This window comes from Thalassophryne amazonica, chromosome 22, assembly GCF_902500255.1.
Source record: "Thalassophryne amazonica chromosome 22, fThaAma1.1, whole genome shotgun sequence".
Taxonomy (NCBI): Eukaryota; Metazoa; Chordata; class Actinopteri; order Batrachoidiformes; family Batrachoididae; genus Thalassophryne; species Thalassophryne amazonica.
In genome coordinates this window covers 5,999,060-6,013,949 of record NC_047124.1, presented here as the reverse complement: position 1 = coordinate 6,013,949, position 14,890 = coordinate 5,999,060, and the positions used below count along the sequence as shown (strand labels likewise).

The following is a 14,890-nucleotide window of genomic DNA, read 5'->3' as shown; positions in this document are numbered from 1 at the left end:
TACATTTCTTATAAACAGATGATGAAATAATAGGAAATAAAAATCGACTGCACAGCTTCATTCAGGACACACCGACAGATATAAACGAAGGGTCGTGGGTTTAAACCCTGACTGTTTGTGATAACGACTCAAAAGAAGTAGGCTAGTCAGTGCGCACAGCGTTGAGTTTGTTTCAGGTCCAGATTAGGCGCACTTTAACTAGTGCTGCCCTAGTTGTTTGGACTGTGATGATGCTGTTTCTATATTTAATCAGATCCACAACCAGTTTGACCGACTGTTGTGTCGTCCTGATGAAACAGTCTGGCAGACCAGCAGGGAAATGTCCCAGTGGGACACCAAATGCATCTCTGAGGTAATTTATGAGTGCTGATGTACAGTGCAAACACAACCGCTTACTTTTCCCACGCCTGCTCCATACTGGTAACCATGGCAACAGGTAGGGGCAAAGCATAAGATCAAAAATAGCTTTGAGGGCCAAACGCCAAAACCTCTGTCTTAAAAAAGGAAAAAGTATTTGAAGTCTGATAAAAAGTTTTTACATGACAAAACTGGTGACAGGAACCAGGAGCTCCGGGTCAGCGGGTACACGATGACCCGCTTTGATGGACATTTCCACTTATTTCACTCTGATCTGTCCTGATTCTTGTAAAGAAATCTCACTTTGAGTTCAAGGTCTGTGATCTTTGCAGAGCAAATTCAAAGCAACGACCAATCAGAAGTGACCATTACAGCTGACAGGGCAGTGAAGAGAGTCAACAAAGTCACATGACCCGGCTTTGTAAAATCCTCCAGCATTGCACCGCAGATCTGGAACTACTTCAGATAACTATTAACAAACCCCACAACCCACCCGTGGGTGTGAAAGGTTAATAAATAAATAAATAAAACTTGAGTAAAGAGTCAGACAGCACAAAGAGGCCACACCCACATTTCAAAGTATATATATATATATATATATATATATATATATATATATATATATATATATATATATATATATACACACACACAAAATCTGAGTTCATTCCCATAAAATCTACTTTATTTTCATGTATGTTAGCACAGGGCTAGAAATTTGATCTCCACTTCAAACCAAAACAAAAATCAAATCATTTCATCGTTAGGCTCAAATACATATTCTTAAGATATTTTGCCAACATACGTATATGAAGTGTGGTTCCACAAGGCAATAAGGAAAAGAGAAGGAAAAAAAAAAAAGGCAAGAATGACAATTTATCAGAACCAGAAAATTCTTTCCAAATGTTTCTGAAACAAGCAACTTGCACACAATAACAAAATTTAATACTAAAATAGAAATTAATTTATAATAATAAAAAATAACCCCCACCTAAAATAAAATATTAACACTTGTCATAAATCGTTTCCATCTTTTTCAATTCTTCTACATTATAATACAGAAGAAACTAATTTTTTTTTCTTCTTTGATTTATGACATAGTTGCATTATTCTGCACATTAGACATTTTTGTCCAATTCCAGCCACAGTGGTGGTGTTTCCACAGAGGTGCAGCACTTGCAGGTACAATAAAAAATGAAGCCACATTCAGTAAACAAACTGCTTGGGGTTCAGATGGGTAACACGTCTCCATTGATGCCGCGACTCACTGCAGCAGACAGCTTAAACGATTAGCATGTAGCTTGCTGAACTTGTCTGTGAGCAAACAAACAGTCTTCTGTTCATGTTTTCACTGGCTAATGAGGTGATTTTACTAAAACTATTTCATCTCATTGTTGTGGCTTCACTCAGGAGTATCACTTGCACTGTGAGTGAGCATCGCCCACGCGGCGCATTTCTCAGTGCAGCAGCAGGCGGCAGCTGCCTGAGTGTTGAAGACCTCAGTAACTCCAAGGACACGCCCCCATTTCACCACTTTTAGAGATGTGGGAATGGACTGCTTGACTGCCTGGGTGGCTGCCATCCAGGACCCAAGGCGTATGCTCCCAGACTTGACTTGTTGTGAATTTTTTATATTTATGACTATCTCTGTGACCAATCTTCTAGCCCCGCCCTTTTCCCCCACAGATTGTGACCAAACTTCTAGCCCCACCCCTTTCCCCACAGATTGGGCAGAGAGCCTATGAAGGCTGAAGCAGTTTTGATATCCATGTAATACCATTGTGACCTGACAGGGAACCTTCTAGAACACAAAGTGGAGCTGAAACCCATAAAAGCGACAGCGACGCTCTTATCAGAACCACCAGCTGGTGCAAAGTCCATCCATCACACACTTTTATCCTCCAATCACCTTCACTAAAAGCTACCGACGCACGCTGAGCACTTTAAAACCTCCCACCATCACCTGTGAGTCGAGTCGGAAACCCAGCCTCAGATTCTGAAGTCAGAACTCAAAATAACATTTTAGACGTCAGCATGTTTAACTTACAAAATGAGGAAAAAAAAAAAACTGCCTTGAGGTTTGTTTGTTACTTTCCTACAAACACTTGTTGACAGACATGTGGTTCACTGAACCAAGAAAGCAAAAGTTTCACAAAATAAACAATAACAGAAGAAATGTGTGACCGTTTTGCTGATGATGGATCAGACTTAGCATTAACTAAAATTCACAAACTTAATTAAATAATGAACACAGAGTTGAGAAACCAATTCAGAATTTCTGAGTTGAAAAGGCTGAATTTTGGAAGCATCTTCATTCACTTCTCAGAGTTCAGAGTTCCCAGTTCCCCCTGAATGCACCATGTGTATCTACAGACTAAAAATACAGCAACAAGAATGAAACGATGGCCTAAAAACTCAGAGGCCAAAGTGAAACTTTCACTCCAACAGCAGCTTTGATTATTTCAGTTATTTATGTAACAACCTTCAATGACTAACCAAATAACAACAACAACAACAACAACACTGTGACCCTGATTCTACCAAACACAATGAAGGGGGCCTGAACTCATGACTCGCATCACTGACAGCCATGTGAGTCATCAGTTCAGTCCCGTTTCAGTGTCACTCATTTACCAAAGGTTGGTCCAAATCTGAGTAAAACTGAGTGACACCTCACAGATGTCACATAGTGATAAATGGAATAAAGAAAGCAGACGTCAGTTAACGGCGGCTCGATTCCCTCTTTGCTTTTTTGAGCACGTCGATTATTTCTGCTTTTCTCCGTCAGCTGTTTAACCAGCGAGGCTGTTAAAGAACAACCAATAACCAAACAAACGCTTAATAAGTCACCAAGAAGGAAGTCACCTCACTTTAACTGCTGCTCAGCTTTCTCACATTAAACAGTCTGAATACAGACGGAAACACTTCAGCAAAAACTCACAGTAACTTCAACCTCAGCTCATTCTGACATAATCCTCCAAACGTAAACTACTAGTCACCATACCTTTTGGTCCAGAGCTTCAAAGATGTGAAGCTGAAGGATTAATCAATTATTTATAAATGTATTTAATTTTTTTTTCCCATAAATCAATACATGTTGAAATGTTTCATAGATATAAATGTGAGATTTCCAACAACAACAACAAGAATCTGACTTTCATCCCATCACGTCTTTGTGATGTCATAAAGCAAGAATACTGAAGAAAATTTTATGAAATCTGATCTTGCTCCGCCCACAGTGAGGACATGTTTTGTTCCTTTCGGGTCACTCTTCACAACTCCACGTCTGACTGGAGATCAATAACACCACGTGGACAGTAACGCCTCAAAGAGGATTTCTAAGACGATTTACACTCACACCTAATCCCTGCTCCTGGCCAAAGCATGCTGGGACACATTCATTCAGCAGGTCTGAACCAGACTCTGAACCCCACAAATCACCAGCTAGAAGCTGTCCCACAAATATATATATATATATATATATATATATATATATATATATAACAATGCTAAAATACCCTCAGCCATATAAGCATTGTCTGTTATAATTTGCAGTTTTATAATTTCTACATGTATAAGAAAGCCTCTCTATCAATCAATCAAAAACAATATTTACATTTTAACGGTGTCTGCAGGAGGCCTTGCATGTGCACATATGCGTTTTGAGAAGAGCGGAAGTTGTGCAAATCAAAGAATATTTGTAGATCATCATCTGTTCATTTGCAGGTATTAATGAGACAAACCTAACTCCATAGGAAGTTAGCTTTTGAGTTAGCGGACAGTGTGCATGCAAACATCTACGAATTGTCTTGTAAATCAATTCAGAGGTGTTATTAGGTTCCAAAAACAGCTTTTTCCATTTCAGAAGTGTTTATTTCACATTACATTTTACATAATATATGAGAAAGGTGTTATTTGTAGCCAAAAACGAAGTGAAGTCAACAGCTAGTGGAACTAGGAAGTGCTGTCACCACGCAAACATCCACTAAATGTTTTGTAAATCCCTCCAGGGGTGTTGTCAGGTTACAAAAACAGCATTTTCAGTTTTAGAAGTGCTTCTGGTTTATTTATTTATTTATGGTTAGCTTTTACATAATATGAGAAAGGTGTTATTTCTAGCCAAAAACAGAGTGAAGTTAGCAGCTAGCGACGTCACCACGCAAATATCTGAGATCATACCATAAAATTAGATAAAGAAAGTGACTTTTTAAATAACTCTTAAAATAGGTTAAGGTTTGCCATCTCTAAACTTGTCCAAGGGCTGTGTCCCAAGAATGTTCCCTGTCAATCTGAAGACCCTGGCAGTAATAGGACTGGACTTATGCTGAGCACAGATGGACGGACAGACAGACGGAAGGACAAAAAGCATTCGCAATACCCGATGGCCATATTTGATGGCCTTGGATAAAAATTAAAATTCTAATTTTTACTCTCCGTGTTGCTGACAGTCTGATGTGTCTGAACATACAACATCCATTCAGCAAAAACCAGAACCTTCAGCTGGGCCGAAATGAGTCAGAAGCACTGATCTGTTATCAGTCGTTTCATGGCTTCAATCATGACCTTTAACTGACCTCTGCAAAAGGAACTGAACAGTTCCATCCAACACATCTAATTCTGTCATTTCCTCCACCAGTGCTTACTACAAGGCATGTGGGCGGAGCTTAGCTTTTACTGAAGTTTTTCTGAGACTAGATGTGTTCTGTTTGACCATAAACTGGACAGCAGTCTGTCCAATCACAGCCACTGAAGCTTGTTACTCTCTCATAGGTGTTCTGTAGGTTTTGAGGGCTTCCTTCAGAAAAAAATACATCAATATTTAGTAGATCCTCCTTTTGCAGAAAAAACAGCCTCTAACGCTTCCTATAGCTTCCAGTGAGAGTCTGGATTCTGGACCATTCTTCTTTACAAAACATCTCAGGTTTGTTAGATTCTGAGTATGGACAGCTCGCTTAAAATCACACCACAGATTTTCAATAATATTCAGGTCTGGGGACTGAGATGGTCATTCCAGAAGGTTGTACTTGTTCCTCTGCATGAATGCCTTAGTAGATTTTGAGCAGCATTTAGGGTTGTTGTCTTTGTTGAAAGATCCAGCCTCTGCGCAACTTCAACTTTGTCACTGATTCATAAACATTGTTCTCAAGAATCTGCTGATATTGACTGGAATACATGTGACCCTCAACTTTAACAAGATTACCAGTACCTGCACTGGCCACACAGCATGATGGAATCACCTCCAAATTTTATTTTAGGTAGCAAGCATTTTTCTTGGAATACTGTGTTCTTTTTCAGCTGTGCATACCGCCGCATGTTATGTCCAAATAACTCAATTTTAGTTTTGTCAGTCCACAGCACCTTATTCCAAAATGAAACTGGCTTGTCCAAATGTGCTTTAGCATACCTCAAGAGACTCTGTGGCGTGTACGCAGAAAAGGCTTCCTCTGCATTACAGCATCTCTTTGTGCAAAGTGCGCTGTACAGTTGAATGATGCACAGAGACACTATCTGCAGGATCATGTTGTAGTTCTTTGGAGCAGCTCTGTGGGTTGACTATGACTGTTCTCACCATCCTTTGCTTCAGCTTATCTGAGATTTTTCTTGGCCTGCCACTTTGGGCCTTAATTAGTACTGTGCCTGTGGTCTTCCATTTCCTCACAGTGGAAACTGACAGCTGAAATCTCCGAGATAGCATTTTGTATCCTTCCCTTAAACCATGATGTTGAACAATCTTTGTTTTCAGGTCATTTGAGAGTTGTTTAGAGGCTCCCATGTTGCCACTCATTAGAAGAGATGCAAAGAAGAGAAACATTTGCAAATGACCACCTTAAATACCCTTTCTCATGATTGGATTCACCTGTGTAAGGAGGTCAAGGGTCAATGAGCTTACCAAACCAATTTTGTGTTCCAATAATTAGTGCTAAATGTATTAAAATCAATAAAATAAGGGTGCTCAAATGTATGCACCTGTCCAATTTTGTTTAAATAATTCTTGCACACTTTCTGTAAATACTAGAAACTTCATTTCACTTCTCAAATATTAGTGTGTTTGTCTGCTATATGATATATTTAACTGAAATTTCTGATCCAGACAATCAATTATTTATAACTTTTTGCATACAACTGTTCATGACACTTAAATTGTTATTTTCTGAACATTTTAATTCCATTTCTATTGCCTGAAGTGTTACTTTGACATTGTGTGAGCCGCTGCAGATGCCCAGGTGCACTTTGGGAAATGTTGCTGATTTTAACGATCACATGATCATGTGACTGCTGAGAGGAGGCGAGCAGCTCTGCAGTCAATCGATTTATTTTCAGGTTCAGAGCTCAATTATCTCACCTCAATTATCTCACACAAATCCACAGGAAAAAAAAAATCATTTACATTTAAATAATTAACTTAAACAGCTGATATAATGAACGCTGGACTTCCTTTTCATGGACGTCTGTCAGACTGGAAACTTCAGTCACCAACAAACGTTTTCTAACTGCAGCAGAAAATTAAAAAAAAAAAAAATTCTCATCCATTTCACACTCAATGGAGCATTTTACTTATTTTATTTTTTAAACTATCATGCAGAAAAAAGGTTCAGTTTTCCAAAAATATGAGACTTGGGTTCATTCAGGGCATGATTCACCTGGTCTGGACACACTGGACTCTAATCCAGATCCTGTGGACCCTGGACTGAGTCTAGTGGACTGCGGGTCAGTAACATCAGATCAGGTTCATATGGACTGTTATTAATCCTGGATAATCCTGACAGTGCTGATGCCTGCAGACCCGCCCAGGGTCCTGACAAACTAGTTCCAAACAGTCTTAAAAGTCTGTGAATCAAGATTAGTTTGAAACACCTCACAGAAACTGAAACAAAAACCAAGACTGGAGTCCATGTTTGAAACATTCTGCACTTAAACATTTAAACTCATAATAATAATAATGTTCTGGTTTTACATTGAATGTTTCATCTGACCTATAGGGGGCGCACACATTATCTGCTTATCAATACCTGCGCTTATTAATTAACGCCCACTTTCAAGACATCCAATCAACTCGCTCTCGACATGAAGTCCAATTAAATTCTGATATGAAAGAAGATAGAAATGCTGTGTTCTAATATTTCTGATGGAATAACTGTAAAAGTAATCTCACTGGATGATAAAATGTTCAGAGCTCAGGAAACTGGAATCTCTGGTGAACCACAGGGATTGGAACCTGGACATACCCCTATTTTCTACTAGAGAAGATTACAGTTTTGCCGCACCCCCTTCAGGCCAATCACTGGACTCACCTCCTTCATATGAACAAATGTGCATCGTTTAAGAAAAAGTTCTGACTGAGAAGTTAATTCCAAAGTAACACAGGGCAAGAAAAAAAAGGGGTAAAATCCTGGATAGCACTTTCACAGAGTTCTGGGTTGGTGACCTCTGACCTACACGCTTGCAAAGTTATGGGAGAGATGAAGCTGTTGGTGTTTGCTCGGTTGGCAGAATGTTACTTGCGAGATATGGTTCCATTGCATAAGTAGAGAACCATAAAGAAAAAACGAAGACGTTGTCATCATACGAGCTAGCAGGGTCATGTAATCTAGTTTCGTAGAATCCTACTCCTTTGCAGCGTAAACTGATCCAGAACTAACCAGTTAGTTAACAGCAAACTAAAACAAGACTGGAGAGCACAAAAAAAAAAAAACCTAGCTATCTTACACCGTTTGCTACAGCAACTCGACAAACCATCTATCTTTACGAGTTAGCATGCGGCTAGCTTAAATATGAACTTGTTTTTGAGGAGCCAATATATGCTGTTAACGTGTTCATCAGGTGATGTTAGTTTGCTAGATGGTTAGTCATTTTACTGAATAACGAAATGCTACGTGATGTTCAGCGTTTATGTATGATTAGCTTCACGATGATAACAGTCGCTGAGGCAACATCTGCAACAGCTCAGCCAGCACGTCAAAAAAAAAAACCAGCCACAATTAAGGTTATTTCCTCGTGTGACTAATCAATACGTTTGATCAGAATAACAGATTATGTCAGAGAAAAACATGGACGCTGTGATTGATTTGTGTCTGTGGATAAAGTCCAGCAGAAAGCAAAACAGCGTCTGAACTAAATTACAGATTCATGTGTAATTTTATTTTTTGAACAAAACAGTAAAGTGATTTGAAACTTTTTCAGATTTAGATTCTCAAGATGGAGAACTGGATCAGAAAACATTATTTTAAAAATGACTTAAATATGAGAAACAATTTGTTATTATTTGATAAAACACACAAACATTTTAATGATTTATGTGATAAATTTATGCATAAAAAAAAATTGTTCAGGGTTTATGGACTGACCCTTAAAGTCTTAAAAAAAAAAAAAAATAAAGAAAGAAAGAAATGGACTCAGAACACAGATCCTACCTGAACTCCTGTTGACCACAGGAAAACTGGATTTGGAAGAATCCAGATCAGAACCAAAACTGTTCTAAATCCATGAGCTCTGCTCCTGAGTGAACTTCGTCCGCTTTATGCCTGACAGGCAACAGACTCCACCTACAGAATACAGTCCCTGACACTCTGGATTTGTTGCTGCGTGTGGTTTTCCAGGATTGACCAGTTTAATCTAATTAATGCCTCATTATGACCAGGAGGGGCGGATCTTACAGACTTCAATCTCATCTGCAGGTCTGTGCCGCTCAAATCTGATCAGGACCTCAAACACCTCACAGGATGCTCAGTTCAGCTTTCAAACAAAAAGCTGCTGATTTCCAAACAAAGCCAAAGTCGGCGGTCTGGATTAGATGCGAGCGGCAGCCGCTGCGCTCAGAAGATTAGCGCTGCACTTCATCAAAACCACCCAACAACCTTTGACCTCAAGAACATGTGATCCTGTAACCAGAAGAAGACAAACAGTTTTCTGAACTGCAAACAGATTTTCAGGCAACACGCCCTAGAGGATTCTGGGAAACTGTGATGGATATTTTACCACCATCATGAAGATTACTGTTGCTCAAAAAGTAACTCCACTTAGATTTTCACAAACTTGGTGAAATTATTTTTCTCTGGTCAACAGTGCAAAGAAATGCAATTTACAGATTTTAAAAATGGAGCTGAAACGCAGCACAATGAATAAAGTGGATGGAAGTGTTTTTACATCACACCGGATAAAAGAATTCTGCATTTATGGTGTTTCAAACGTCATGCAATCATTCTACCAGATCAAACAGCTTCTGGTCCAGTTCCACAGCACCGATAACATCCTGTAAGAGATACACAATGCGCTGTAACACGGGTCACACACACACACACAAAAAAAACAACATAACATTCACTGACTCAATAACTACATAACCTAACCTACATAACCACAAACAGTCTAAAAAAATAGCTTGCATGAAATGGTTACAAGTTTTATCCACCAGAGGGCAGATTTGTCACCGCATAACTATGCGATGACATCACTGTAATTTTGTGGTTTTAAAAACATTCTAGTGTTTTCATTTTGTTCCAGGTGAGTATTTTCTTCTTATCTGTTGCATTCTTGTCGTTATACTGCCCCCTGGCTGTGACAGCTTAAGTCCATTTAATGCTAAATACGGATGAATAAAATAAGAAACCTTGAACCTCTAGAATAGGGGTGCACAAGGTCAGTCCTCGAGAGCTACCTTCCTGATACTCTCCTGCTCCAACACACCTGAATCCAATGAAAGACTCCTTATCAGGCTTTTAATGAGTCTTTCATTGGATTCAGGTGTGTTGGAGCAGGGAGACAACTAAGAGTATCAGGAAGATAGCTCTCGAGGACCGAACTTGAGCACCCCTGCTCTAGAAGATGTAGAGAAGACTATGTATTTGCTCCAAGTCATGAAGTATTTCTCTACTGTGTGTCTGCAGTTAAACTGAGGAATCCATCCTCTGGTGGTCTGGGAAACTTCCCAAAATGGTAAGGGTCAGGATAAGGATGACGGTCCCAAAAGACGACCGCATCAACAGCTGTGGAAAAACTGAAAACGACTCAGATTACAGAACCTTCGGCTCAAAAGTCCTTATAATCTTCACGATCAGACCATGTAGCTTTGTAAAGAGCCTGATGACCTTTAACCTCCAGAATAATCAGAGTGACACATGCAACAGGATCAACAACAACAACAAAAAAATTTAAGACCACTCGGGGGGAAAAAAAAAAAATCCTTTTCACATAAGCAACTCAGGAGTGACACTGACACACTCCCTGATTACACTGTTAAGTTCAAACATCCCAAAAATGTTTTTCCTGTCACCATCAGGGAATCCAACATCAGTAACCATGGCAACAGACCTCTGGAGATCATTCAGGGGTACTGTGTAAAACAGAGTTTTTTCTGGTCCAAAGCATCAATGCCAAAAAAACAAACAAACAAACAAACAGCAAATGAGTCTGAAACATGTCACATCATTTCCCAACATAAAACTGCCACATGTGCAAGTACAGACAAGCGTTAGTGGTGACCTCTGACCTTTGAAAAACAGATCTTCAATTTTGATTAAAAGTCTTTTATTAAATTTGGCTAAATGATCTGCAAACACCAGTTTATACAGCTGGTGCATTTAACACACACACACACACACACACACACACACACACACACACACACACACCCCATTACTTTTTTTAAACATTAGAACACAATGATGTGGAATTGAAATTTACGCCTGACGTGTTCCTGTGACTGGATATAATCATCAACATGAAGTAAACCTTTAAGAGGCTCACCTGAGGCCGACGCACATCATAACACCTGCACAGGTCACACCAGGGACGAGCTAACGAGCCACAAACATGAACCTGTGGCGTGTGCAACTGCACAGAGTGAAATAAAAAACAAAACAAAAAAAAAACAAAAAACACTGAAACAGCTTTGTCGTCTCATCCACACAGCTGAGTATGTGCAGAAAAATATTTTCCAATACAATGCGTTAGAATCTTGTAAAAACAACAACAAAAAAAACAAATATGTTAATTCATTTTCACAGTTGTCTTGATAAAATATAAGGACAGATTTGGGAGCTATCCTCACCAACAAAGACACATAAGCTCAGCTGCTGGTTTCCACAACCCAACCCAAAACACAAAGTCCATGCAAGCACTGAACAGAACAGGAGCCAGAACACTGCCCTGAGGAACACCATAAATCACAGGGTGGATGTGCAGCACTCAGTACTTGTGTTCAGACCGGATATGACATCCATCAAACCTACTGAGGATCCCACAAGTCCTCAGGATGTCCCAGAGATCAGCAGATCAACCAAATCAAATTTGGTGAAAATCCACACAAAGAAGCAATGCCGATATTCGCAATATTCACGCCTGTGTTCAACGAGTACTCGCAGAGATTTTAGAAAGTATCAACACCTTATTTTGACCAGCAGCCCAAATTCATAATGTGTAGTGTTTTGTTCAGTTCAGAGAATTATAACCCAAATCTTTTTCTCAAATGTAATGTTGACCTCAGACATAGTTGGTAACAGTTTGTAATAAGAAGCATTTTTTTTATTTTTTTTGGTGCTGTGGCTGAATTAAATTCAAGAATTACATGATTAAAAAAAATAAATGCATAAATAAATAAATTTACACATTTTTAAAAGGTCAAATTATGAACACATTCTTTTGATTCTGGAACTGTTTTCAAAGCAATAATCTGATTTCAAAATGACAAAAAACCCCAACAACAAACAAAACCTTTAACCCTAACCCTAACCCAATATGAAAATAATTGACAAATTATTTTACACTTGAGATTTGGATCCTGCTGAGTCGAACCGTGCAGGTTCTCTGTGAAAAGTGACATTGAAGGGAACCTTTGCTTAACCCGGACTACAACAATAAAAACCCGTGCTATCACTGTCGCCATGGCAACCATCTATTCAGCCCAAATCAAACAAAGCCCCGCCCCGTGCCGAGCCGCAGCCTCACCCGAACCGATCCGGGGTGATTATTCTCTGTTATGTTTGTTTTTTTTTTAGATAAACGTGATTGTTTAGCGGCAAACTGCCAAAAGTGGAGCTTCCTTTAATTTTTTTTTTTTTTTTTTTGTCACGAACCGAACCCCACTCAATATTCTCTGTATTTAAGGTGAACAGACCAACAAGCATTTTATGTAGGATTAAATGTAAATACACTCGATAGTAGCAATTTATCATTTCTGAACAGTAAAGATAGACTTAAAGTATTTAGTAATTTAAAAAACAAAACAAGATCACCACATTGCTCATATTTTAGATGAAGTTTATTTTAAAAGTACCTGAGAAATAAAAAGCAATGGCAACCAAATTTGAAATTATATACGTATATATATATATATATATTATAAATTTGTGTTGTGGAGATATCCGAATTTAAGAAACGCTTCTTGTAATTAGTAAAGTGAGTAATATTTCCTGTAGGTTTGCATTGAAACGCTAAAAACCTCTGTATCACTATTTTTTCCCCAAGGAGTCTGGTGCCGTTCAAACGCCGTATTTCTAGGACACCAAATTCCATTTAAATTTTGTCAATTTAAGGGGAAATTTGTTCCGCGGGTAAACGCGATATCACGAAAGGAGTTATTCTAGAATACAAGTGACGCTTCCGTTTAATATATTTAATTAAACGTTATAGAGTCGTTTCACGTTGCTCCCAAGTTAATTCTGGAATAACAGGAAAATAAAAAGGCGAGGTGGTGATAAAACTCGAAATTAAATTATGCCTGGTGTCGTTAATATAGGCCGAATTGAAGATATGATCGACACTTTGAAGGCTGTGTGGCTCTTGTGAAATCTCGTGCGTTTTTAATTAACAAGAAGCTAAAGTAAAATTTTGTGATAGTTTTTCTAATTGAGTCTGGCAGCAGGGAGAGCTCTACCTGTTCCTCCACAGCACAGATCATGTTGCCACGGTTTGCATTTAAATATTTTTGTTTTAGGTTACAGGAAACAGGCCGACAAAAATGCTAAAACATTAAATCAACGTTACAAAGAAAACAGCTTCAGTTTGTTCACACGATGGACCGTGTGCTACAATCGACGATTCTAAGCGTTTGTGTTACAAAAAAATTAGCATCTTACCTGCAGGTGTGATCTTTAATCTAATTCCTGTAGCGTCAATAAAACATGGCACAAATAAACCCGTAAATCCGCTTTCACAGCCCCACTATTTTCCGATATTTTTTTTTTTTTTTTTTTTTTTTTTTTTTTTTGGAGGGATTAGAAATAAGTTTCCCTCCTGCTGCACTTGACTTTGAATCGTGTGGAAAAATCAGCAGCAGTCAACCTGACCAGTGATCGTGGGTTCTATTATTCCCTCGGCGGTGACTGACAGGTCCAACCCTGCAGGAGAGAAATCGAAATTATTTCATATATTTTTGTTATATTTTACTGTTAATTGTTTTATTTGTCCTTGAAGTCTGTCACAATTTTTGGGTGGATTAAGTATCAATTTGACTGCAGCATTAAAGTGCTTTTTAATTATTATTGTCTATATTTTTTTTTTTACTTAACATGTTCAATAAGAACAACATTGTTCTTGCTGGCATTTCATGAAGTGATTTGAAATGAATGTGAAACTGAAGCTTCATAGATATCAAAATAGAGAATTTAGTATTAAGACAATAAATGATCTTCAAAGAAATGGTAGCGTTGTTATAGTTTTGGTAAAATGGTCACAGTTTCAAACAATAAATGCGACGCCTGCTACTTTTTAAGAAAAGTGTTTTTCATTAATCTTTCGACATATTAAAACCAATTTTTTTTTTTTTTAATAAAAAGGCTGTTTTATAACTGTTTTGGTTCATTCCCTCACCTGCAAACCTGTAATTAATTTATTTGTGTTCATTTTTATGCGTATATAGATATTTGTGATGTCATAAAAAGGAACAAGGTTTTTGAAATACCAGGAAGGAAAAGCTACGTTTGTTCCAATATTGCTATTACGAAGAAAGAGACAGGAAACATTTTTGAACTGGAAATAGTTCTCCTCCCAGTGTCGTTCAGGGAATAAAATAATTGTTTGCGCCCGTGGAACCTGGTGGAAACAGTGGGACTGGCACGCCCCCTGCTGCGTGAATATGGACCTACGTACTCGTCTATCGGCCGTTACCATGGAAACGAAGCTGATTAACTTCAGTGAATGTCACGGAAAAGAAAAAAAAAGCCTCAGTTTATTGTTCGTAACAGGTCAAAATTTTCTATAACTCCAAGTGATTGCAAAAATAGTTGCTGATTATTTTTCAGTCATCCAACAAATCAATGAATCAATTTGACTTCTTAAAGTGGAAACTGCATGTCTGTAGCCTGCAGAGGGCGCTAAAGTACAGCAGTTCGTTCCTACTCGTCTTCCGTCACTCTGATCATGGTGATTGGCTGTAATTTTTAATCAATGAATCAATCGATGTTTTTTTTTTTTTTTTTTTTTTTTTTACAAATTAGGGTCAGATCACATAAGTAAAGAACTGATATGTGAACCCACACCGTTTGGGTCTAACTGCGTAGCCTCAGAAATGACAGAAATTAGATCAGTGACTTTAACG

At 38.4% G+C, this 14,890-nt stretch overlaps 1 protein-coding gene across 1 annotated transcript in view; it reads right to left on the bottom strand.

Moving 5' to 3' along the window:
- eps8a (epidermal growth factor receptor pathway substrate 8a) overlaps positions 1 to 13,609 on the bottom strand; it is a 32,274-nt gene extending 18,665 nt beyond the window's left edge. Inside the window, 1 exon segment of the mRNA XM_034163918.1 lies at positions 13,431 to 13,609. The gene's annotated coding sequence lies outside the window, so the exon portion shown is untranslated.
- Between the last annotated feature and the right edge of the window lie 1,281 nt (positions 13,610 to 14,890).